Source organism: Mus caroli, unplaced genomic scaffold, assembly GCF_978045245.1.
Source record: "Mus caroli unplaced genomic scaffold, Mus_caroli_1 scaffold_2, whole genome shotgun sequence".
Classification (NCBI taxonomy): Eukaryota; Metazoa; Chordata; class Mammalia; order Rodentia; family Muridae; genus Mus; species Mus caroli.
The window spans coordinates 31,342,263-31,368,729 of NW_028227257.1; the positions used below are offsets into that span (position 1 = coordinate 31,342,263).

At 44.0% G+C, this 26,467-nt stretch overlaps 1 long non-coding RNA gene across 1 annotated transcript in view; it reads left to right on the forward strand.

Moving 5' to 3' along the window:
* The window catches only part of LOC147005787 (uncharacterized), a 37,333-nt gene extending 21,888 nt beyond the window's left edge, over positions 1-15,445 (forward strand). Inside the window, exon 3 of the long non-coding RNA XR_015044816.1 lies at positions 15,352-15,445. This is a non-coding gene — a long non-coding RNA (uncharacterized LOC147005787). The remainder of the gene's footprint in view (positions 1-15,351) is intronic.
* The last annotated feature ends 11,022 nt before the right edge of the window (positions 15,446-26,467 follow it).

Below are 26,467 nucleotides of genomic sequence, written 5' to 3' on the forward strand. Positions count from 1 at the left end.
TTCTGGTTCTCTTAGTTAACACCTAGGTTACTTTGGTAGCTTGGCTATTGTGACAAGTGTCTCAGCAAACATGAAGTATGGTGATTCGGAGTCTTTTGGTACTCCTGTAGCTGGATCCCTTGATAGTTGTACATTTAATTATTTGAGGAATTTCTGTGTTGGTCTCCACAGTGACTACATCAGTTTACATTCTTGGACAACATTCTTCAAAGATCTTTAGCCATCACTAAATAGGGATGATATTCAATAACATTTTGGTTTCAAAGACAGGCTAAATATAATCTGTCCTTACAGGGGTGCTAGTATAGGTTTTCCATAACAGAATTCACAACACACAATGGCTGGCCCAGGTATAGACTGACACCACTCTTAGTTCATCATCAGCCGTAAGAAGGATGCTGGGTTCTTCCTTCTGCTGGACAAGTATCTCATGGTGGGCCCTAGTGTTGCTCTGCTCTTCTTACACTAACTTTGTTTTTGTTCTTTGCCATAGCAGCTTCTTTAGCCTCTGGGATCCTTGAATTCCCTGACTTCCCCAACCGTCAGCCTTCCTCAGGACCCTTGTAGTTAGCCTCACTGTCACCTCAGGTCCCAGATCAGTGGACACGTTGTCTCTGAACACCCTGTCTAAGGAGACACTCTCTGCAGTCCTTATCACAGAATACCATTTAATACTAGTTTGAGGGAAGAACCCTTTCCTTGTGTACTGTTTGTGGTTATCTAAACTGGAACATAAACCCCAGACACACAGAGCTCTTTCTGTACTTTCTGCCTCTCCATCTACAGCATCCACAACAGAGCTTGCCTAGCACATGTTGGGCTCAAGAGTTCCTAAGTGAGTGTTGGCTCTCATTCCTGCAGCATTCCATACATAAAATAGAGATAAAATAGAGCCAGATCAGAATATATGCTGACTCAAGTCCCATTGCCTGGCATTCTTAGGTTATGTAGAAAATTTTTCACATTGCTGAAGATGCAAAATGTAATGCAAACTGCAGACTTTTTCTGAGACATATTAAAGCAGACATCTTGTCCTTAGTAAATAAGCATGCCTCCTGGATGATCTTTGTAAGTCCTTCATTCATTCTAGGTATGGTCCAGGAGGCCTTAGGGACCAGACATGCCCAAAGCCTCTGGCTGTACTTTATAAATACTGAGATACTTTTCTGGAGTCTGTATTTTTAGTCATTATCCACAATATTCTTGGAGGAGCCTATAGATATCTTACTTGCCTGTCACCAGGTAACCTATTCAGAGATGCTTTACCCTCCCTTGGTTGCTGCTTTAACCTGGCCTTGGGATAGAAATATCTGGGTGCTGAGCCCTGGGGAGACCTGGTGGGGATAGAGTAACATGGTTCCTTCCCCTAGGACAGGGCTCCAGTGTGAGCTTCAAGGAGATACTAAGCCCGTGTGTCCCTGATGGGGACAAACTGGCATGGTTCCATGCTTCTTGCCCCTGGGAGAGGGCCCTGGTGTGAGCCTCCATGAGTGTCAAAGGCTGATATGGGTATAAGGCTTGTTTGTATAATAATGTACATATTTTCACATTTCTCTGAGAAATGTCCACTCGGTTTATATTAATTACTCCATGAGAATTAGAAACAGCACAAGCCCAAGAGTCTAGGGTGTGACAGTCTTCACAAAATGGTAAATGCTAGCACCTTCAGGACAGCCTTTAAGGCTATGGAAAAGAGCTCTAAATATATGCAAAATATAAGGATGCATTGTGGACTGTGAAGGGCTTCATGAATTTAAAGGAATAAAGGAACGCAATGATCCAGTTTGTTAGAGAGATACAAAAGCTGGTAGATTCCTAAATTCATCGTCTGCCTAGGACAGAATGAGGTAGGCCCAGGCATGGGAGAAATGGTAATTTTAGGGCAAGGTTCCACCTAACTAACTTATCATCTCTGCAAAGTCAGACAGATCTCTGAATTTTTTTCCCAATGTTAAGAAAAAAAAGTCTCTTAAGAATCAAAGGGCTGGGGTCACAGGATGCTGATTCATAAGATAATCAAAAGGAAACCTGGAATAAATAACTGAATTGATATGTAAATAAAAACTGGACTTTTGGTCTGCATGAGATGAGCTAGCAAAAAGCAATAGCAGTTCTTTTGATTTTTCTCTAGCAAAAGCTGAGCTGTTTGGAGATCTCTGGGGAGCAAGAATTTTTCAAGAATTTTTTCTTAACAGGATTTCTGACTTGGTCAGAAGATCCAATCATTTTTTTATAGCAACTTTTCTAACTTTAGTCAGAAAAGTTATATGCTATCCTGATTACTTTTAGAATTTTTATTAGCAGAGAGAGCTATCTCAACCAGAGAGTTTTTAGACTAGCAAGAAAAAGTTGTCTAAAGCAGGGCAGAACACACACACAGAGAGACAGACAGAGAGAGAGAGAGAGAGAGAGAGAGAGAGAGAGAGAGAGAGAGAGAGAGAGAGATAGAGAACAGTCGGGAAAACCATCTCAGCAGAACCTAGGCTGCCAACTTGGACTGTCTATTTGATTTCAAGTTGCTGCTCCCAGATACCCCTTTTTCAGAACCCCTCTCCATGTTGAGGCTGGTCCTTGGCATCTGGGGACCACTTGGATATTGCCAGGGTCTGTAACAATGTTCATGCTAGACACATGAGGTACTTGGGTATCTTTTGAAGACACAGGTCTGCTAGGAATGGGAAATAAGAGGTACCTCTGGAAGGCAGTGGAGCCAGCCTGGCAGAGATAAATATACCCTAAGGAGAAGCTTCTGTCTCTCATTCTACCAGAATGTTGAAGCCATGTCCCCAAGAAAAGTGGGATTTCTCTAGGGAACAACATGCTGGAAGAAGCAAAAGGCTCCAGACAGAGGGAGAACTTGTCTCCCAAATGAGATTAAACACAGTTCTAACAACTTGTTAGACTTGTTACCTTACAGGGAAATACAAAAGTCCAGATGAGGATGAGCCGATGGTAGGTGGGACCATACCTTCACCAGGACTGCTTAGCTGTGCTTCGATGTACATATCCTTGATTCTGTATTTAAACTTTAAGACTCCAAAGACAGACTTGGAGGATGTGTTGGATCTCTTTGTTCCTTTTCCCAATGTGGCTGCATTGATTATTTCTCAACATTTTGCTTTCTATTATTAATTTGGTTCTTTTTAAATGGTGTTTTGAAACGAGTGGCTGAACCTGGCCTGAAGCACAGGCTGTGATCTCCGAGACTGAGAAAAGTAAAAGGTATGGGAATGTTCCCTGTGGGCTACTGACTCCCTACCAGCAGCACTGTTACCAATAGCCCCTATCATCCTGATGGGACAAGCCCAGTCACAACCCTAAAAAGCACCTCCCCCCACTTTTTGGTAAAGGTCCGTTTGAATTTGTTCCAATGAAAAATTTTGTCTATCTTTCTTTATCTTCTCTCCCTGATCCTGCCTCCATCTCCTTCTCTTTGATACTTGCTGAAAAAACTTAAATCTTTCCTTTTTGAAGCTGAATATTTTAGTGGGTGAGAGATACAGAGCCCAGGAATAGAAGTACAAAAGGGAAGGGAAAAGGAAATAAGAAGAGAGGAGCACAGGAGGGGACAGATGGAAACTCAACTAGGCCAGCCTCTTGATAGAAGAGGGGACGGCAAACCACATCCCCACAATGTGGCTGGCAGGATGGATCATGAAATAATATTTGTCCATCAGATATCTCAGGCATGTGTATGCATTTTCTCACAGTGAATGGAGGTTGTTTTCTCCTGGAAAACATCCTAAATGAATAGAGCTGGCAGAGGCAGAGAGCAGTGGAAAACAGGGCCCCAGTAGCACTGCCCGTAATTCCTACTAGCAGGGAGGGGCCCTCTCTCCCATGTTAGAATGATCTTAGCAAAGGAAGTGTTTCTGCAAGGTAAATGCATCTCTTCACTGATGACAGGCCACCATCAGCTTGTTCTCACCATTTCTGTGCCCACACTGGTGTGACAGTGATAGGTAGCTTGATACTTCACCTAAGTTCAGCCATGGTCCCAGCTATCGTCCCAGGATGAATGCTGAAAGAGGGTGGTTTAGAATTTTTTTTTCTCTTCTAGCCTGGTGTGAATCAAAGAAGAAGCAAGAAAACAATGAATTATCTGTAATTCTGAGGTCCCCAGCTTAACCTTTGTTTTGTTTTGCCTGTGAAGACTCCTGCCCCTGTAGCCAAGACTCTCCGAGGGGACCACTCAGGCGGAAGGTGCCACCCAGCCCAGCTCAGAAGGGCTTTGAGGAGGCCATAGTTCTTTATATGCACCTAGGGTTTCACATTTACTTCTACGGTTCAACAAATATATACACACACGTGTACATATATGTTATATATACATACACAGAAATTAAGACACAAAGACAACAGTAAAACACTAAAATTGGGACTCCAGCTAAAGAGTGTGGAAAAGTTTATTGTACCTCCTGGCTACTTTGCTGTAGCTTTGTCGTTTTAAACACAGGGACACAGATTTCAATAAACACATAAAGCTAACTTACTCTGTTTACAAATAGAAACACTGGCAAGGAAGTGATGATTCAGGGCAATGGAATTCTGGGAAGGATAAGCTTATGAGGGAGAACTTCACAGGAGTATCTGATACTGCAAGTATCTTCACTCTATTATGGATGTTGGATTTTCCTGTGCTCACACCACCAGGGTGAGCTCTCCAGCACTGCCTCAGCTAGCTCACCCAATGTCAAAGCAGGCAAGGGAAGGGCCAGCTCTCCCATGCTCACTCCTTCCTAGGTGGGCTTACCCACACCTATGCCACCAGGGTTAGCTTTACCATGTTGCCCAGGTAAGGTGCAGGGGCCCCTCTCCAGAGTGCTGCAGGGTGAAGGGCAAGGGCAAGTCTCCTACTCTCATGACCAAGGGGCCAGGTCTTCCAACTGTAAGTGACAAAGGAGGCCGTAGTTCTTAAGCCTCCGTTATATCAGAAGAATCTGAGTTAAATTCAGGTATCCAGGAATTAGAAGCAAGGTCCTTTATAGAGCTTTCCAGGTGATGTGGTATATAGGAGTCCGAGATGCTGCCTTTGCAGTAAAAAGTGACAGTTGTCAGCAAGGCATCATTGCTAGGACATGGTCTCTCAGGCTCTGTTCTCATTGCTCCCCACTGCCCTACCTCAGGTTGTGAGTGAGGCTTCCTCTTTGCTCTTTCTGCTGTCCATTGCCAGTCCTCTGTGACCCTCTTACTCCACACAAGAGGAAGGGAAATCTTTTCAAAGGCATATGGCAAGAGCTAGCTATGTTCCCTCTTCTGTTGAATCAAGAGTGACCTCATGTACTTGGTCCTGTCCTTGGCCGTCTCTCCAGTCTATCTGGTCCTTTGTATCCAGATGTTTCACAGTGACTCATTTTTGGTCTGTGGGGCTGTTCGTCTGCAGATGTGCGTTAGCTTAATTGTGTCTGTTTCTGCCATCCATTATGCTGCTAGCCCAGGGTTGTATGAGGTTTCAACCCTGACCTCATCAGAACTGCAAACCTGACACAGCTTTTCCGATGATGCTTCTGGGGCTCCTATTAAGACTTCCTGTCAAAAGTTGGGCAGTGGTGGCCCATGCCTTTAATCCCAACACTTGGGAGGCAGAGGCAGGTGGATTTCTGAGTTTGAGGCCAGCCTGGTCTACAAAGTGAGTTCCAGGACAGCCAGAGCTATACAGAGAAACCCTGTTTCGAAAAAACAAACAAACAAAAAACAAAAACAACAAACAAACAAACAAACAAAACCTTTCTGTCAAACCCGTGGCTTTGCCTTTCAATGTCTTCCTTGCCACGCAGCCACTGAATCTCCCTTTTGAACACTGCCCAATGCATTTGTGAACCTAATTGAATGGATTCAAGAAGGCTCTGGCTGGGCAATACTGTCTTAGAAAAAGGTCAGTTGTGGTCACAGGGATCAAAGTACTTTTCCATAGAGGCTTGTGAACGGACGCAAAGGCAATTTCAAAGTTAAAGAGTCCATGTGGGCCTCTGGGTCCTTTCGCAGCACATGGGCTTACTGCATAGGAAATGCAGGCTGCTTGGCAAGCAAGGCCACTGTGAGCCAGGCACTCACAGACTTCCCTTCATGATGCCTGGATGCAGAATCCCTGCCTGAATCAGCTGACTCCCAAACTGAGTCCTGCAAGTGGAGGCTGCCTCCTATCTCTCAGACAACTCTTTGCATAACACAAGAGTGTGGTCATTGAGGGATCAATCCCTGGAGGGAGGAAATGTGCAGAAGAATCTCATTTTTACATACTGGCTTCCAAGTTTGAGCAAGGCTCTGCCAGCAGAGGGCATGGTTGGCTTCTTTGCTGCCCAGACCTTCCCTCCAGGCTGTTTAAGATGCCCTGTTAGGAACTAAGATGGGTTAGATGTCCCTAAGGACACTGCAGATTATAGCTTCCTTCCTAAATACTTCTTAAAGCCAGGGTGGAAGTGGCGGTATTCCCCTGTCAGGAGCCTCCCATCTCCCTCTCTGTAGATATGTGTGCCATAAATCCAGGTCCTGCCCAAGCTAGGTTCCCATCTTGATGTCTACAGGAGGATAATGGCAGCCAACCACATTTTGAGGTTCAAAGTTCCTTCACTAACCTCTCTACTGTTCATGTCTATGATAGTAGGACAGCAGACCACTGCCCATGTTTGTGACAGCAGCATCGCAGGCCACTGTCCATGTCTTGAGAGACAGAAAGCTCCAAGTTATTCCACTCTTGTGAAGGCAGAGTAACCTGTTGCTATGTGATTCTTTGAACACTTAGAACTCAGGGTACCAGATCTTAAGGTCCATCAGGAATGCATTGCACTGCCAGGTGGTGGGCAGACCTCTGCACAGCATTGCTGGGCTTCCTATATATAACAAATGGAATCCATGCCCATGATGCTAGGGGGCTGAGGTGTTGCTTCCAGGGGTTCCCCCTCCTGAATGTGGAAAACCGGGACATAGATATCTGATGAACACATCTGGGTTCTTTGTCCCTTTGGCTCTGAGAAACCCTGGCCTAAACTATAGCACTACCACTGCTGTTTTATGACACATGCCTTCAGCTTTGCCCATGCTTGGAGTCCTCTTTAAACCATATCATTTTATCAATACTGTGTGATACTGTTCTACCAGCAGATCAAGGGTATAGACAGAAATTCTATGCCTACAGGGCTCATATCCTGGGCTTATAGAATACTCAACATGTTATTTACAGGACTTCTGTTCTGTACTAGCCCAGTGGAGGAACCCCAGGATAACGTGCTGTAGTATTGATTTGGAGTGACTCCAAAGGCCAGGTCTCACAATGGCACTTCTGGAAGGTGGTGGAATCTTTAGTAGATGGAGCCTAGTGAGTGGTCTTCTGGATTCAGGAAGCATAACACTGAAGGGGATCATGGGATCTCACTCTATCTCTTTTATTTTCTACCATGAACAAGTGTCTTTGTTGTTCTCATCCATATTCTCCTTCCGCAAAGCAATGGTACTAACTGATCATGGGCTGAAATCTTCCAAGCAGGTACAAATAAACCTTTACTTTTCATACACTGAATATCTCAGTTATTTGTTATAGTAACAGAAAGCTGACCAACACAAACAGTGAACCAAATAAACACCAAGGTGGAGGTATAGATATACTCATTTTATTAGGGTCAATACCTGTAAGAGTACCATTAGGGAGGGAGCCAAGACAGCTAGAGTGCTGCCATCTCCCTCTGAGGATTAGAAAGCCAGTGGCTTATATGGCAGTTTCTTGGACCCCCACACACATGTGCTGGCGTTGCGCAAGCACACTGAAACCGAGTAGTCACTTTGAATACTTTCTTTGAGCTCCCTGTGGTGTGCACAGAATGGAAGTTTTGGTTGTGAAGTGATGGAAAGGCCCCATAGTACCACCAGAGGTTCTGAAGAAGCTGACACATGGCAAAACCTCTTCTATGAAGGTTCACAGGCAAAGACCCTACCTACATCCATCAGACACCCTGAGGTCTGGGAGAAATGTGAGGATCATTAGCCCAGGGGAATTTCAGAGATGGTACTCACCGCAGGAAAATAAGTGTCTTTGAGAACAGGACTCTGCCTGTGAGTTTGTGTTGCCCTGGCTGGAATACATCACCATGGAATTTTCTATGAAGAAGTCTATACTGCTTGAAAGGAGAAGTACTATGACAGCCTGATTTGCATGAAAATAAGTCTTCTACGTTTCTTGCCTTGCTTTTTGGGCCCTCACCCAATGTCTTGTATAGAACTTTGAAGATTGCAGCTCAGCCTCATCTCTTGCTTACTCCTGAGAAGTTTAGTGTTAGCCAGTTAGGATAGGGATGCAGAAGCCATTGAGTGGGTAAAGAAAAGACTGTGGGTGAAAGGCAGGGAGAAAATGAGAGTCTTGCCTCTTGGATCCTTTTTGCCTACAAGAATCCTTTTTTGTTTTGATTATCTTTTCTTCTTCTTCTCCTCCTCCTCCTCGTCTTCTTCTTACTCCTCTTCCTCTTTCTATTAGTATTATCATTATTACTATTTTTATAAGCATCTGAGTGTGTGTGTGTGTGTTTACTGAGGACAACTTTGTACTGATCCTTTCCTTTTACCTTCACATGGGTCCTGGGGTTTGAACTCGGGCAGTCCAGCTTGCACAATAGTTAATTTTGTCCACTGAGCCACATCACCACCTCTGTTTGGAAGAGTTCAGGTCACACACAAAAAAGGTTGGACAATATCCAGTCTGTAAATTGCCCACGGAGCACAGACAGGGTTAAGTAGGAAATACCAAAAGGCCAGATGTGTTGGTTTTTGTCATCTCAAGTGAGAGACTACAGAGTTAAAGGACAGGAAAATACATCTGGAGACTCTTAGTTCAGTGTTGCTGTGGTCTGGAATCCAGTCTAGTCTCAGGCATGGGAGTGAAACCTGCAATTAACCTTTCAAACTTGTGCTTTGGAACTGCACTTCTCTGACTGACTGTGCTGGACCACACAGAGCTCCAGGTTAAATGTTGATACTTTACATCTATTCAACATTTGGAATCACATCTCAGAGACGCTGCCAGTGCCCTGCGTCTGATTTCTAAAACACACACACACACACACACATACACACACACACGAAAGTCTCAGTAGTGTATTTTGAAGAGAACAGCTGGGAGTATCCATCACGTCATGCTAATGCATGCATTCATCCAGGAAGCCCTCCTGTCCATCTCATAGGCTGATTCAAGTTCAGTTTTATTTCATTTCTTTCCTTCTCATTGGCAAAGATATTACCTTCAAACGGTGTCCTGCTCAGGCTAGGAGAAATGTCTTTTTTTGATGGAAATTTCCCAGTGACCTCTGCTGCAGAAAGAAGTGGTAACAAAAGGAACTCTATCATCTACTTGAGACAGGCCTCAGAGCATCTAGCCCTATCCAATCAAAGCTGAGGACTGGGAGGCCACCTCCTCCTGGGGACACATCCTAATGCTCACTAGCAGACTCCCTGGGATTTGTGGAGAGAACTACAGCTCAGCCATCATGAACTGAGCCTTGATGAAAAACCCAGGGTCAAGATGTGTGGAAGTCCTAGGCTTGCATTTTGTGTCCTGTGCAATGGCCAACAATGTCTCCTGTAAATTGCTCTTACAATACAGTTCTGGGGGTGACTCTCTCCTTTTGTCCCCAGTCAGGACTGGTTGCCTGCCCCACCTCTAGCTTGTGCTTTCCCTGATTTAGGAGTGGAGTGACCTTCTGAACAGTCCCCTTCAGGGAGCTTGTGTTCCCTCCACCCTGCCCACACTTCCTCTGCATTTCCCTTCTCCAAACAAGGCGTTGCCCCCTTCCTGTTTCCCTGTCACTAATGACTGCAACCCAGGGAAGGGAAATGTCGCACTAAGCCCGTTCCTTTGTCCTTACCTTCAGACTTTGCTTTAGGACTAAAGCCGGTGCATGGCAGGATTAAAGGATGGGTGCATCTACCCAGTCTCCTATTCTGATGCTTCCTGTCTGAAGATCCAGTCATATGGTGGGGGGGACCCCAGTCTTCAAGCCAGTCTGCAGGAGCTACAAATGCTGAAATGGTACTCCAGGCAAAGGGTGGGATGGTAAATCAGCCCACATGAATATCCTGTCAGCATGAGAGATCCAACAGCTCAACTGCTTCCAGCCTCTGATACCAGAGTATCAGAGACTGAAGATAAAACAAAAAAGTAACTTCTACTTTTAAGGTTGCAACACTTTATTACAACACACATAGTGTCAAAGGACAGTATTGGACATTGGTTTCCCTATTATGTGTCCCTATTATAACTATGTTCTTGTTCCACATTGTCAGCACCAGTGCAAGTCGAGTTTTCCCAAGTTGCTTCTATGTCTGCTAGGGGATGTCTCCCCCAGAGACAGAGCTATGAAGAGCCAGGAGCAGCACACATGGCCAAGGAGGCACCTCCATCAGCAAGGCTAGTGGGTAGGTCACCCTTTGGTTATGGTGTATAAAAACACCTTACCAGGGGGGACAAAAGCGCGGGCAATAAATGGCCCCCAGAACGAATGGTTCAGGGGCATGTAGAAGGCCCATTGTAATAGCTGACCTTTCCCCCACTGCCCTCTAGACCTGAGCTTTTGTCTTCAGTGTAGAGATAGAGCAGGGATTGCAATCCCACTCCTCCACAGCTGTGCCCTCACTGCTGCCTCTTGAGTAAATGGGCATTGCTGCAACTGAAGGAGACCTGTGGTCAGTGGAGGTGTGGTTTACTGGGTCAGAAGGTACTTTTCTGGGCATGGTTGCCAGTTTCTGACAATGAGTAGCAAAGATAACAATCCTATGTTCCGTTTCACACTGTGGCTATTGTGAAGCATCCTTATGAATCTCCTTTAATCCCTTTGGGTAGTGCTGGGAGGGACCCTAAATTTAGTTTCCATTTTGTTGAAATGTAGGCTCAAAGAAGTCAAGTAACTTTCCCAAAATCACACAGTAATTTAAAAAACTATAGTTCTACCATTTGTGGAAGGAAATCCCAAGACTTTGACCTGAAACCCAGGTATGGTTCCCTCTATATATACATATCTATAAAAATTTACCTTACAAGTCAGACACAACATGAAGTTTATATTAGCTAACAAGACAGAGTAACCATAGCAATGCTATTTAAAACCGATGAGTTGTTTGTTCCTGGAATTTTTCATTTAATATTTAGAGGGGAGGAAGTGACTGTATTTATGGATTATCTACTTTATTAAGCACCATTACTGTCGTCACATGATCTACAACAGTAGAGGACAGAAGGTCCCTTGGTCTGGCACACACAGACGATACTCAGTACTTCCTGTAAGTGACCCGGTCATGACAGTTTGTCCCAGAATGGAGCCGGGAAGAAACACAGCACTTCTGAGTGTCACTTTTAGACGAACCAAGTTGGCCTTTAGGGATTTGCTGTGTCATCCAGACAGACACATATTAGAGCAAGAGACACCTCACTGTCCCTGGATGGCCAGTAGGTCTGATTCACAGCCTGCTCAGCTCACAGCACACATTGTTTCAAGCGAGTTAACAGTGTCCAGAAAAAGTGGAACTCAGTGAGAAACACTAGCCAGTGCCCACGGTGAGTGTCACCTGCCCTTGGAAAAGACGAAAAAACCTCTGAGAAATATTACAGGATTTATGGAAAACCAAGGAATATATAGGAACCAACTCCGGCATCAAACCCAGAAAAGCACACGTGCAGCCTTGTGAAAAAGACTTAAAACATTCTTTCAATGAAATACTACCCTCCTATTTAAAAAAGAAAGAAAGAAAAGAAAAAAAAAAAGCCAAGACCAATAATGGGGAGGGAGAGGGAGGGATGGGGAAGACAGATAAAGAATACAACGACATGCCTTGCATTGAAAGACGATGCAGCCATAAGATGAACTCTTCAGAGTGAGGCAAGAATATGGCACATCTGAGACAGGAGCCAGGGGAAAGGTATAATGTGCAGTTACATAGGTTTTCTCAGTTGCTGGCTAAGAGGTCAGGCCAGGGCTGATCATGTTATGATGCGCCCTGCCTCTGGGTTCCAGGGAAAGGAGAACTGTTCGTAGCTAGCTCTCTCTCTCTCTCTCTCTCTCTCTCTCTCTCTCTCTCTCTCTCTCGTAGCCTTCTCTTTAAGTAGAATCATTATCTGTAAGGTCACATGCTATAAGCAAATACTGTCTTTAAAAATTCTCGAGTTCTGTAGATTTCTAAATTGAGACCTTCAGAATGACGAGAAACTGCCTGCAGGGATTAAGAATTGAGTAACTTGAACCTGTACACAAGAGCCTCCGTGTGTCTCTGCGGCGTGTGGCAGGGGATGCATTTTTGTAGGAAAGGTTTTGATGCATTGTCTTATCTATGGCAAACTCAGGGTCCGGCCACCTGCAGATCCCCCTTCTCCCTGTGATGTTATGTTTTTGGCTACCATCTTGTCCCTGAAAAGTCCTGCCTCTCCCTTTACTCACAACCTCATCCTGTGTCAACATCCTGTTCCACTCCCTGGCATCACACTCACACTGTTTCAGACTGGCCAGCTCTGGTGTTCTTATATAAGATAGGATCCTGCCCTGTTTTAGGTGATAGGACAAATGCACAGACAGCTCCTCTGAAATGAGGGCTGGCTATGTGGAGTGACTGCAGATGAGTCTTTGTAAGTTTCCCTTTCTGTCTTTCTATCATCTGCAGTACTCTGGGACCAGAAACCCTGTGAAAAGTAGTGTAGTGGGCACAGCTTACACTCATCTTTGCGAGTTTTGTCTGAAGCAGGGTACTTGTGCCAGCTGTTTTAACAGCCCAGCTGTGGGTTCAGAGTTCTGTGTATTAATTAATCAGGGGAGGCCAGTGTCTCGTTAAGGATAGATTGACCATCTGAGATTGGTACAAATCTGCCTACCTCCACCCAACTGAAATGACACAGTTGGTGGCAGGCTAGTGTCAGGATGATTAGGGAAATGACTCAAATGACCTCACTCTGACCAGTACTCCTCAGGCTACAGTGTCCTAGGAAACTGTCTATGGTGCTTGGTGACGTCTTCAGAGTAGCAGAGAGTAAGCACAGGCTATCACTGACAGGCCCTCAGAGACACAGCTCCTTCCAAGAGAGGTCCTCCCATGGGCTGCCTAAGTGCTGGGAAAGTATGGACCAGCATCCAGCTCATCTCCCTCTTGGGGCTTAAGAGGTCCAGAAGCAAGAGCAGGAATTACCATTGAGTCAGAACGCTTGTCACAGAAGCAAATCCTTGGCTATCGTTATGAGGTTGGACATAAAGGATGCTTCTTCCTTGTTTCTCCGTTGGGTGGGAAAGAATGGATGACCCAGCCCCTTGTACCAAACCCTCTCATGAGCATCTGGTGCTCATAATTTTTGGAAACCCTTTGTCAGAGCTACATCCCCAGGAAGGAGCCTGATTTTCATGGGGAAATTTCTTCCTTGTATCCATTTCCAGCCCTTTCTATTCCACTTTTCATTTTAACTAATCAATTATTAATTATTAATTTATCATTAATTAGCTTATTATTAATCAATCATTAATTTATTATTAATTTATTATTAATTGTGTGCATGTTTGTGTGAGTAGGTGTATGTGTGTGCATGTGCATGTGGAAGCCAGAAGACAACCTTGGGTGTAGTCTCTCATGTGCTGTCTGCCTTGTTTCTTGAATAGGGGGTCTTTCAATGGGACCCGAAGTTCACGAATTAGGCCCAGCTTGCTGGCCAGTAATGCTAGGGATTCCCCTGTTTTTGAATCTCCAGTGCTGGAATTAAAGAAACAGACTATCATCCCTGGCTTCTGTACATCACTGGTTCTGGGGCACCTCAGGACCTCGTGATTGCATAGCAAGCACATGCCTACTAAGCTATATCCCCAGATCCTTTTTACCCCTTAGGCTTCGGTGTACCAAGTATTCCCAGAGGGTCGCTATGGTAATGGTAATGGGGTTCCTCTCCCTTTCCCTCTTCAACAGTGTACACTGACACACTCACCTGCTTATCTTCAAGATCTTCACACTCCCATGCACATCGGCTACATGTGGGAGGTGGGGCCATCTTCAGGAAGCCAGTGGTTTGAGAGGAACAACCTCTGCCATCAGTAAGATTGTGTGTGCCCTTCTCCCTAGTTATCACGACAAAGCCCCACCCCCCAGGAAGTACATCAGGAAGTAACTGGTTTGAAGACATACTCTTTCTGTAGGCGATAAGGCCAAGTGAGGTCATCAGGGCAGGTTATGATCTAATATGACTGGTACCTTTAATAAGCAGCAAGCGGGACACAGACATGCAGAGAAAATAAATGAGATCCTAGCAAGGCTAGGGGCTACAGAAGAGCCCCGACCACCTCACCTTGACCTTAGATGTTTCTCTTCCAGAAACACTAGGAAACAAACTCCTGCTGCAAGACTTCTAGAAGAATGCCAATCTGCTGTTTGTGAGGTCTGTCTGACTTGTGTTCCAGATGTTAAAATAGACACCACAGGAAGGCATTGGGGTGTAACCCAGTGGCGGAGTACTTGCTTGCCTTTAGGCCCTGGTTTCCTAGCCCCGAAAAAATCTAGGAGGCCAGGCTTTAGATGAGACCCATGCACGAAATTCTGACAGACCAGGATAAAAATGAAAATAGAATCAACTCTGCTTAAATTCCCATCACTTGCCTAAAATGAAGCTGTCTGGCTTTCCAAGAGACTAGGATTAAATGTTCCTTTTGGGTCTGTCCTTGCGCTGTGTAAGGGACTCTACGTGACCTGATGGTAACTAATCAGCCAACTTCCTATTGTTCTGTCACCTCTGGATTATAAGGAACGTGACTTTGAAATAATTGGCTCAACTTCTGCATTTGTTTCTTCTCTTTTCAGCCCTTCTCTGCCTAAGAAATATACATCCTCCACTCAGCCCAGAGGCCACATGATCTATTTCATGGAACAAAGTTTGCTTGATTCTAGAATAAAAATTAAGCCTTGTAATATTGTCCTCTGATGTAAGCTTTACTCCCTTAGGGAGGTTCTAGACTGATGTTCACTTTAGCGACTAGCCCTCAGGGATAACACAGAGGACAGCTTTCCAGTTACTTGCAAATAAAAACTGTGGCATCATGAAGAGAAGCAGGGTAGCTGACAGGCTATGATGGCTGCTCTTCATTGTCAACCTGACTACAGCTGGAATTAACTACAACCCAAGTGCATGAGCTTGAGTAGTTTCACCTGTTATGAGGAATTTTTTAAATTAAATTATTTGAAGTGGAAATGGAAAGATTCACATTTAATCCTGGTCTTTTGGAGACACACCTTGAATCTTGGCCACATCTCTGGCAGTCTAAAGGACATGGAAGAAGAAAACTAGCTTATTATCTGTCTCTCTCTCTCTCTCTCTAACAAGTTCATTCCTTCACTGACAACAGAATTCTTCTTCAGGATTCTGGGGTATACTGAAGACCAGCTGAGACATGCAACCTTATAGATTGAACAACTACTGGATTCCAGACTTTGAAGTAGCTGCACCACAGACTTTAAGGTATTCTAATAAATTTCACACACACACACACACACACACACACAGGCATGTGTGTGCATGGACACACTCATTTTTTCTATAAATTCTGTTCCTCTAGAGAACCCTGACTTATACACAGCCTATTTATTGTTCTGCTCTGTTAGTTTGAAGTTAGTATTCTATCTCATAGATATACTTAGAGCAGTGGCTCTCAATCTTCCTAATGCTGTCACCCCCAGATACAGTTCCTCATGTTGTGATGACCCCTACTATAAAATTATTTTCATTGCTATTTCATAACTATAACTTTGCTACGGTTATGAATCTTAATGTAACCATCTGTATTTTCTGATGGTCTTAGGTGACCCCTGTAGAAAGGTTGTTGGACCCCAAAGGTCTGGCTTAGAGCAAGGTTCTGGAATTTAGGGTGTATCTGATAAAATCTCCAGCCCTCTCTCATCCCTGAGCCTTACCCTGCAGGTTCTATCTTCTTTCCATATTAACTTCAAAAGGTCAATTCCAGAGTATTTCAAAACTCTGAGTTAAGTTCCAAGTGCACTAATCTATATTTCTTTTTTTTTTTTCCTTTTCGAAAATAACAATTTAGAAAGGCCACCAAAGATGGCCTATGCCCTAAATGCTTAAATTTTGTTCCTGATGAAATGCAGAAAATGGCTTAAGCATTACCTAAGAGGGACATGATTAATGCTTATTAGCCAAGACTTATGCCTCAAAATGAAATGCTTTCGTCACCATCTATGCTTGAGGAGAGGGGCTGGAATGCCTCATTCCTCCATGGGACTGGTGATGCCTGTGACACAGGGGCCACTGCTTCTGATTCAGACATGCTATTTTCTGCTGGTCTTGGCTAAGTGGCTTCAGGTCACGTACCATAGTCACTGGGGTTATCGCAATGGTGTTCTCCATTCCCCATTAGGATGCAAGATCTACCTCAAAGGTGACGCACACACACTATGACAAAGGGTAGCAATCATAGTGACTATACAGTATCCTTTTGACACAAAGAGACTGCCAGTAAGGAGACTGGTTTGCTGACTGGTGTTTGGCACGTAGGAGGTTTCCTAAGGCTAAAACTGCTGTCGGGGTCTTTCAGATTACAATAAAGTTGTAACAGAATTGTTTAGCAGTAGGGATGAGACATGGTCTTTTCATAATATTCTCATTTTCCCTCAGAGCAAGCAGGGCTGCCACAACATTGTTTGCCTCCCTGCCCCTATACTGATGCTATGTGGTGACTTTAGTGCTGCCAAGAAAAGCAGCCTGTCTGCATAACCTAGGTGATGTGGGCATAGTCTCTTGGTCAATAGAAGGAGAGCCAGGCCCACAGGCTCTATGCAGGGAGCTATCACGATGGTAGCTAATGTATGTATTTCAGTGTGTGTGTGCCCTCATTCTCCAAGGCCTCTGACACCAGGGTGAGTTCTGGTCATGAGAATTCCAACAGAAACAGAGGTGGAGGTTATGGTATATGGGTATCAGGAGAAACAGGTGGAGACCTCCGTGTTTGGTATCTCTTCTCTAGTTAATCCTCTTGGCTACAGCAACAGAGCAGGTTCTCTCCCATGTCCAATGCTTAAGAAGAGGGAGGGGTTCTTTTCTAAGATTCCCAGTGGTTGCTAAAGAAAGCAAAGTTGCTTGGGTGACTCCCTAGTATATGTGCATGTATGTATTAGTACACACATGAGAGAGAGGAGAGAGTGGGGGGAGGGAGAGAAAGAGACAGATACACACAGAGACAGTGAAAGAGAGAGAAAGATACACACAAACATATACACACGGAGAGAGGTTTCTTTCTTTTTTCTTTTTTTATTAGATATTTTCTTCATTTACATTTCAAATGCTATCCACCCCCCCCCCCCCGTCCTGCTCCCCAACCCATCCACCCCCGCTTCCTGACCCTGGCATTCCCCTTTACTGGGGCATATGATCTTCACAAGACCAAGGGCCCAGAGAGAGGTTTCTTATGGATAATATTGCCTTTTTCCTCTGTTCAGGAGCAATAGAGCTTCAGGGTTTATTATTCTCTCTGGGGTGGTAGAAGAGGCTTGGTTGCTGTTGTGGTGGCATAGTCAGGCTGCATGAAAAGCCAGGCACTAGTAATCTGGCTTCTGCATGTCTTTACTCTCTAGATCAATGTCAGCTTCTCAGCTTTTGTTTTTTCTACCTCTCCCTTCTGATTGTCCAGCTTTTAAATAGTATCCTATCAATTATAGAAAGTATCAAATGTCGAAGATCAGCTGTGGAAAGAGCCCACTCTCTGGGATATGTAAAATGCAAAGAGGTGCTTCAGTGGGCAGGCCAACATACTGTGAGTTCTGCATGAAAGTCTGTTATTCTAGACAACCACATAGGGACCAGGAATGAGGAGAAAGGTAGACTGAGGCCAGAGACACAAACTGCAGTAATGTTGCTGTTTAGAGTCAAGTTTAGGACTCCAAGAGATGGGGTGAAGCTTGCTTCTCTCAATACTGTGAAGAAGACATAACTTGGACCTTGAATTGAGCTGTGTCTTGGGCTCTCAGCAACTGTAGGAGACAAATCCTGTCCTTAGAGAGCCTGCCACCTGGGGACCTGGATCTAAATGAAGTTCTCCCATGAAAAATGACTCACAGAGGATGTCTGAAAGGGACTCCTGGAAACATGTACCTGGTCTCCCAGTTGTCCCTCTCCATGAGTAGCTTCCTTATCAGAGTAGGAGAAGGTGACAGTTCATGCACATTTTGTCTAGGAGCACAGACATGTCCACAGGAATGCAAAGCTGGGAGACTCCAGCTGTGTTGATTCTGAGGTCTCGTTGGATGGACTATAGGGTTACACCACAAGATCTCAGCCCTCCAACCCACTGCCACTATCCTCGTGGGAACCTTTGGGAGTCACAGTGTGGAAATAAGAAGCCATTGATAGGAAGTTGGGTGCAGCTTATGGATGCACAGGCTACCCCATCTTCATCTTCACCTGACCTCAGTGTGAGGAAGGTAGCATAAGTGATCTGAGCTCTGCTCACAGATCCTGTATGCTGGGACCTCAGAAGAGAAAATGTTGTCTTTGGGCCATGGCTTTCTATCTTGTTTATTCAGTTGGTAAGAGAAAAGTCAAAGAAGACATGAGAGGCACACCCACAGGTTTAAAAGACTGAACACAAAACAGAAAAGGACCTGCCCTGTGTTTCCTAATATTAAAGCCAGGGGGAGAGAGAGATGTGTGTGTGTGTGTGTGTTTGTGTCTGTGTGTGTGTGTGCACATATGTCTGTTTGTTTTGCATATGTGTATTGCTTTATTTTTTGGCATTCTGCCTTTTCCCTACAGGATTTGAGAATGAAGAGGAAGCAGAGAAAAATAGTAAGTGTTAAATTGGTATTTGGAAATCAGTAGTTTCAGTGTGTGGTGCTGGATAGAATGCAGAATGTAAATCTTTATATTAAAACATAATTCAGTTCTCTGGGGACTTAAGAGAAATGCAAATTCCTCAGCCCACCCTAAATTCAGTGATTTGTATACATGCTCAGGTGCAAGGGCCACACTTCTAAGAATAAGGAAAATCTCTTCTTTAAAACAGGTACAGCTCGCTGGGCGTGGTGGCGCACACCTTTAATCCCAGCACTCGGGAGGCAGAGGCAGGCGGATTTCTAAGTTTGAGGCCAGCCTGGTCTACAGAGTGAGTTCCAGGACAGCCAGGGCTATACAGAGATACCCTGTTTTGGAAAACCAAAAACAAACAAACAAACAAACAAACAAACAGGTACAGCTCTCTAAAATGAGGCAGCAAATCACATCTCTGGGGGCATTTAAAAGAAAACCCAACAGCCATAAGCCACATGTGTGACTAAAAAAGTGAGCGCACCCAACAGAGTTGAAACCGCTATCTGGTTGCTCTTTTATTTAGTAAATATTGAGCAATAGGTGACAGGAAGAGAAGAATAGCAGATGTCACATGCTTCAGAAACTCTGAATCCTAGCATCCTCCTCCCTAGGCTATGACCCTTCCTGCTGCTCCTTGTTTTGACTACCAGACTTTGGTCAGTCTATGTGACTACTGACTGTGGTATGGCTTAACTGTGGTCATTAGACCTCCCCACAAACCACTGCTTTCCTGCATGCCGCTGCTTCATACCCAGAAAAGGAGCACAGAGGAAGAAGCCATGACCCCTAAACGCCTGGAACTCCAAGTGAGAGGACTGAGGCAACTTCCTGGGCCATGCACAGTGACGCTACTTTCTCTGTCTTTTTGAGTCATGTCTTGTCACCCTTGCGTCACTGATTACTCAGCTGGGCTAAGAAATCCTAGGCTTGTATTTCATTCATAGAGAGAGGTGGGGTTAGAGGAGAAAGCTGCATGCCTTACCATGAATTTGGTCCCTTGGGCACAATCCCTCAGGCATGTTCCAGATTCCTGAGGCTTAGCACTTATGATAGATAGGGAGCAGGGAGTAGCTGTTTCCATTTACTTAAAAACATGAGCTATTATGCAAGTGAGGCACATTTGTTGGAGGAAAATCAGCAGAAGTGAAGAAATGAACCCAAACTCTAATCCTCACAACAATGGCTTGAAAATGGGTTAGCAGGAAAACCAGCCTATGCATATCTGTCTCTGTCTCTCTCTTTTCCCTCCCTCCCTCCCTCCCTTCCTCCTCCCTCCCTCCCTCCTGTGTGTGTGTGTGTGTGTGAGAGAGAAAGAGAGAGAGAGAGTAAATGTATGCAAATTGGGGCAATAGGAGAATCATGCTGTAATGATATATTTCTCCATAGAAAGTTTTGTGAATATTTTTCAATTTGCCAAATCCATTATAAAGCTATGGAGCATTCTGTTAATCTTGATGTTTAATTGTCTAAGACTATAATTATTTCTGTGCCTGTATGCATCTGCATTATAAATACTTATATATGCATATATTACTGTGTTCCTGTGGCCATCCATGTGTGCCTATGTGCACATATACATATACATATCGAGAGAGGTCAGAGGTGGAAGTTGGGTGTTTTCTTCAATCACTCTGCACCTTATTACTAGAGGCCAGGTTGCTCACTAAATCTGGAGTTTGCCAGTTTGGCTAGACTGTGGTCAGTGAGCTCCAGGGATCCCTCTGTTTCCAATGCTGGGATTACAGGTGTGTGTTCCCATACCTGGCTTTTTACTTGTGTGCTGGGGATCTGACATCAGGTCCTGGTGATTGCACAGTTGCCATTTTACTGACAGCAGCATCTCCCCGGCTTCATTTTACTTCTAAAGAAATCTTTGTAAAGTACCTCACGTACTTCTTTGCCTTCTTTCCCTCCTGTTTCCAAATCAGAAGCTGGAATGTGACACAGATTTGTCTGTGGCTGCTTGGGGACAGCTATTATTTTTTTAACCTAGTGAAAGTAAAGTTGAAAAGAGGAAGTGGCTTGGCAGAAAGAAAAGATCTCTGGACTAGACATCAACAGTGACTCTAGTCATACTCAGGTTAGCTCTGGCCCTTGGGTACATTCTGGAACTATTCCTGCCTCTGCTTCCCTGATCTAATTAGGACTCACTTGGAAACACCTCTAATCCCCTGTGGTTATGAAGAACATTCTTAAGCTTGCTACCTGCAGGATGGATCCAGTGTGGAATTCTTGGTTATGACATCATCTTCAATGTTTAGCAGAACCAGTCCACACCAGCAGTTGCCCTTTGGAGAAGACGGGATCAGTTACAAAGGTTAAGTTCATCACATTTCCTGGGGGGACACGCTAAAGTTGTAGGTTCCTGGGTCCAGCGCTGCTTCTCCAGATTCAGCCTCTGTGGGTGGGTGGGACTCGGAAAACATGCTTTTTGATAAGCAGCTCTGAACTCCACCAAAGGAAGTTTAGCTCATTGCACCCCTCCCGCAGTGGTATTGCTCCTAGAATTTTGGAGCGAGTTCCGTTCATTGTTGATTGCTTGCTAGATGCTTAGCCCAGAGTGAGCAGGGGCAAAGAGAAGACAGACAAAAATGAGCGTTTTGCATTTTTCTCTCCATGTTTCACAAAATATTCATTCCTTGTGCCTCTTGTTGTTTTAGTCCCAGACCAAGAACCTGTCTCTTTATGCTTCCCTTCTCGGAATGTGTCTTCACTCTTTTAATCCCTTGTTTTAAACCTCATCCTTCCTGGATGGGGATTAACCCTAGATCCAGATTCTTAACAGCTGTGGAGAACAGTGTGAGCTGAGAAAATGTGAGACACGTGCTGTGCTAGATGCAGATTGCCCTTACGTGACAGTTTGGTTCACTGGAATAAACATTCCTGTGAGGATGATTGTGAAGGTCTGTGTGGTCTGTGCAGATTCCATCGGGTTTATCTTGGCTCTGCCCAGTGATAACATGGCTCTCGTGAGAAGTCACTTAGCTGAGTTGTTTCAGTTTCTAAGAAGCTGGCAAAATCACTGGGTTCAGATTCTCCAAGAACACAAGGCCATGCCTTGTCTGGTTCTGACGCCCTCTTGGGAGCTTGGAATAGTGTGATTCCTCATCAACTAATGTTTATTGATTAATTACAGACTCTTGAACCTGCCAGATGCCTTAGGAGGAGGCTGTTATTCAGCAGGCTCACTGTGGGTGACCTGTAACACTTGGAGAATTGAAGATGTAATTTAAAGCTGCTTCAATGAGATGCAACCAATTCTACATATGTCATTATAAACTATGATAGAGTAGATAGGCCGATAGCTGTTCACTAAGAATCTGTTTTTCATAAACAGATTTTCATTTTAATAAAATCATTTCATTCCTGTGAATTGTTTCCATGAAAAACTTTCATAAGCAAGATACAGCTCTCTCTCTCAGCAAGATGTTTTTGCTTATATTTATTTTTCTGTTGTATATTATGCTGCATGGGGTTAAAGGAATGACATGGCTGACTGTCATCACCATACTTGATATGCTTCCTTCCTGATTTGGCATTTCTAGGGATGCCTGCCTATCTGTGTCCACTTGTCACGGCTAGCATATGCTCTCTGCTAGCTCTTTCTAGTCCACAGACTCTTATCTTGACTTGGTCCTTGTTGCATGGCTGTCACCTCATACTTTTCTCACTGTTGGAGCCTTCTAAGAACCCTCCCTGTTTCCAGTATCTTCTACTCTTATCCTGTCGTCCTCACCTACCAGTCAGGAGAGGCTTTATTTTTAAATAAGTTTTTCAGATTATTTCATTTTTCTCTTGAACAGCCTGTGTTATTCAGGTTTCTGTTATTTACAGTGTCAAGCATAAGTCAGTTTCTGTAACAGAAATTTACAACTGGTCAAAATGTCAAGAATACATGATTAGTGGTCACATCTGCAACACAACCCTGATACCCAAGGTCCAGGGAACATTGTGGAAGGGGGCTAAAAATGATTACAAGAGTCCGAGGACCCAGACACCCACTATGAGATAGGGCCTTCTGGACACAACAGAAATTTTATATCTATGATCTCTCTACAATGTGGCTGCCTGCACAAGTCTCCAAAGACAACACCAATTGACACACCAACATGAGTAAAAGGACATTTCACTAGCTCCAGGAACAGATGAAGCTTCTGAAGAAGAGAGATCCAATTGGTTTTGTTTTCATGGGGAAGATCCTAATCCTAAGCCACAAGTATAAGCAAATATACGAAATTTAGAAAGAGAATGGATGTTTTTGGCTCACAATTGTAGTTCTAGTCCATGGTCAGTGACCTATCATTCTGGGACCTTAGGGAGGTGATATATCATGGTGGAGCGTGGAGCTGAGAAAACTGCTTACTTCCTGGTATCTGAGAAGTAAAATAAATCAGAGTCCCACAGCCCCCTTCAAGTCCCCCACAAAGCCCTAACTAACCTTCTCCCACTAGACCTTGCCTCTAAAGGCTCCACTATCTTGTTGTATGCTAGGGAGCAAGCCTTTAGTATATAGGCCTTTAGTGCACAGTAGTACAAACTATAGAAGATTACAGTTATATTCCATAGCAGCAATAGAATCTTCCTTTTTGGACTTCTGTTGCTAGCTTCTAGTTGCTCCTGGGATTATAAGACTTATCTTTGTACCATCTTTCCCTTTATTTAAACCAAGCCTTTGCCCAGACTCTTTTTTCCTCGTGGGCTTCTCTTTCCTCCTGAGTGCCCCCTGCTCAGTCTCTTACTGTTGTTTGTTTCTTTACCTAAACAAACTTTCCCAAGCCTCGTCTCAGGTTACTAGCCATGCTCTGTCATAGCCATCTGTTTTCATTCACCATTGACACTGAATTAAACCCTGGCATGTTAGTACCTGTCATGTGGAAGAAAAGGAACTTACTGACATTAGCAGCCCCATGAATGTCAGTGAGCATGTGTGTTTGGGGGTATGTGTGTTGGAACAAGATTTTTTTGTCCCAGGGACAGAATTGAATCTATAAAGCTAAGAGGAAATTCCCATCAGCCCACAGAGAGATGCTTACACTTGTTTGGCAAGAGTGGCGACCCTCACCCCTTCCTCACTTGCTTCTCATTCCTGCAAAGAGAACATTTGGGAAAGGGTTTCTATGGCAGTGGATCTGGGACAAAGAGATTCTTGCACAAGAGAATCCCCTTGGACTCTTAACAAGGCTAGAGTGTGGCTAGAACACCAAACCAAGGGAAAATATATTTCTTAAAACTTTCCAAGCCAAACTAATTCATACTTCATAGTATGTCTCAAGGGACTTCTGTATTGTGGAGCCAGCTTTGGTCAAGAGTGTTTTGAGAAACAAATAACATTATTATGCTTCCAATCACATCCTGTGTTTGAGATGAGGGAGAGAAGCAATAAGCCAACACAGATTTGGGAATGTATATTAGTAGCTTTGGGTAGCCAAAACAGGAGTCTCTAACATAGAAAACATGGGCTCACTCTCTTCTGTTCTATGACCATGCACAGATGAACTGTTTCTAGGGACACCAGGCCTGATATTCTTTCCCCTGAAATCCCAGAAACAGATGATAAAAAAATTCTGCATGAATCAGCATCACACTTTTATGAGAAACGGGCTATTTGCTCTAGGTCTGAGTCTCAAGTTCACGTCAAGGTGAGCTAAAACATGTAGTGGAATATGCAGGCTTCCCAAAAGATGTGAAGAAGAAAAAGAATTTATCAAATATTGATATGAATTTGTCAGTCCAAAACCCTCTTCATTCCTCAGCCATCCCTGTACCAGGCCTACCATATGAGGAGAAAGGCAGTAAGCATAATTCAGACAAGATCAGGGCTAATGTGAGGATAAGATACATCACAGAGATACTCAGATTTATGTGCACATGTATGCACAAATATATATGTATACAAATGTTTGTGTATCTATGTACACATATATGTGTATCTTCATCTATGTGTGTATAACTTTCTATCTATCAAATATCTTTCAATCATCTGCTTGTCTGTCTCCCTGTCATGTATCTATTTGTGCCTTCCTTTTCTCTTCTCTCCCTTCTTCCATTCTTTTTGTGGAAATAGAACCTTCTTCCAAGAAAATTAGTTTCTAGAAGTTCCAGAATTCCTACATTTTTATTTTCTGAATCATTTTGGGTAGAATAATTCTTTTCCCCCTCCCCATAAGTTGTGTGCTTTCGACACAATTTAAAGGCTTGTACAACTTCAAAACTTGGTTCTGTAAGAGTTTTCTTTGTTCTTTATCCATCTCCTAGAATCCCAAGGTTAATGGAAACTTTCTGAAGATTTAAAAGTGTGTATTTAAAGTGATTATTTAAGGATCCCCACAAGCCTGAGTTGTTGGCATTCCCTTCAAAAGGTCCCTTTTATTCATTCCTACCATGAGATGACAGACTCTGTCATACACACTGGATTTTATGTTGTCTTACTTTCTTATAACATCACAGAAATTGGCCTGGTTTCAAGTCATCTGGGGATTTCTGGTCATAGGCTGCAGGGGTGACCCCTTTCCCTGCTTTGAGAGTACTAGCACGTAACACAAGCATGTAGGACAATATTCTCCCTTTCAAATGATGCATGCTTAGATAAAAGATTCAGCAAATGTTTAAAGATGCACAGGCAAGGCCTAGGTATTAGGCATCTGGCTGTGAGGAAGGGTGCTATTGCTTAAAGGTGACATTCCTTTTTTTTTTTTTTTTTTTTTTTCGGTTTTTTCGAGACAGGGTTTCTCTGTATAGGCCTGGCTGTCCTGGAACTAACTCTGTAGACCAGGCTGGCCTCGAACTCAGAAATCCGCCTGCCTCTGCCTCCCGAGTGCTGGGATTAAAGGCGTGTGCCACCACGCCCGGTTTAAAGGTAACATTCCTGTGGTTGGTATTCAGTGTTGTTGAGGCTCAGGAACTACTGTTATTTTCAGAATGTCACTGTTTATTAGCTCAGTATACTACCATAAATTGCCCCAAATGCCAGAATGTTCAACTGGTATGGACTTTATCTCTCTCTAATATAAAAGCTATGGAATGGGCTATGAGTGCAATTACAAGAAAATAGAAATTGCTGGATCTTGCCTGCAGCATCTCTCAGTTCTAGTTATAGCATCCCAAAGAAAATGTCCTGTGATGTACCTTCATAGGGAGCTAGTGGCTTCCCTGGATGGACCAAATGATGCTTCTGCTGGTATAGAACCCACCCAGAGGCATCTCTCTTTACTCATGTCATACCTAAAGAACTGGAGGCCTGGGGCTAGGAGGAAGGAGAGAGTGGATATGTGGATGGGAATCTGTTGACTTCAGACCCCTTATGAGGCTCTCTCCATGCTTGGCTGCTCACTCTGTCTGTAGCCAGGTATTAACCAAGCTGATGAATTTGAAGCATGGTGCTTTGGGCAATATTTATTACCCATACCTGAGGCAGTACTCATTCCTGAACATTAATCAGGTTCCTGCCACAGCACAAATGTCAACTTCTTAGGCATTGCTTGGCCACCCTCCCAAAATATCATCCCTTCCTCACTTTGAGGCCCCATGATTTTTATTTTGCTTACTGCATATATCTGCCTGACACCACACAGTGTCTAATTGGCTATTGGTGGTCACCCTAGCATAAGGTAAGTCCCACGCAGGGCATAACATGATTCAGTTTGTTCCTTACCACGT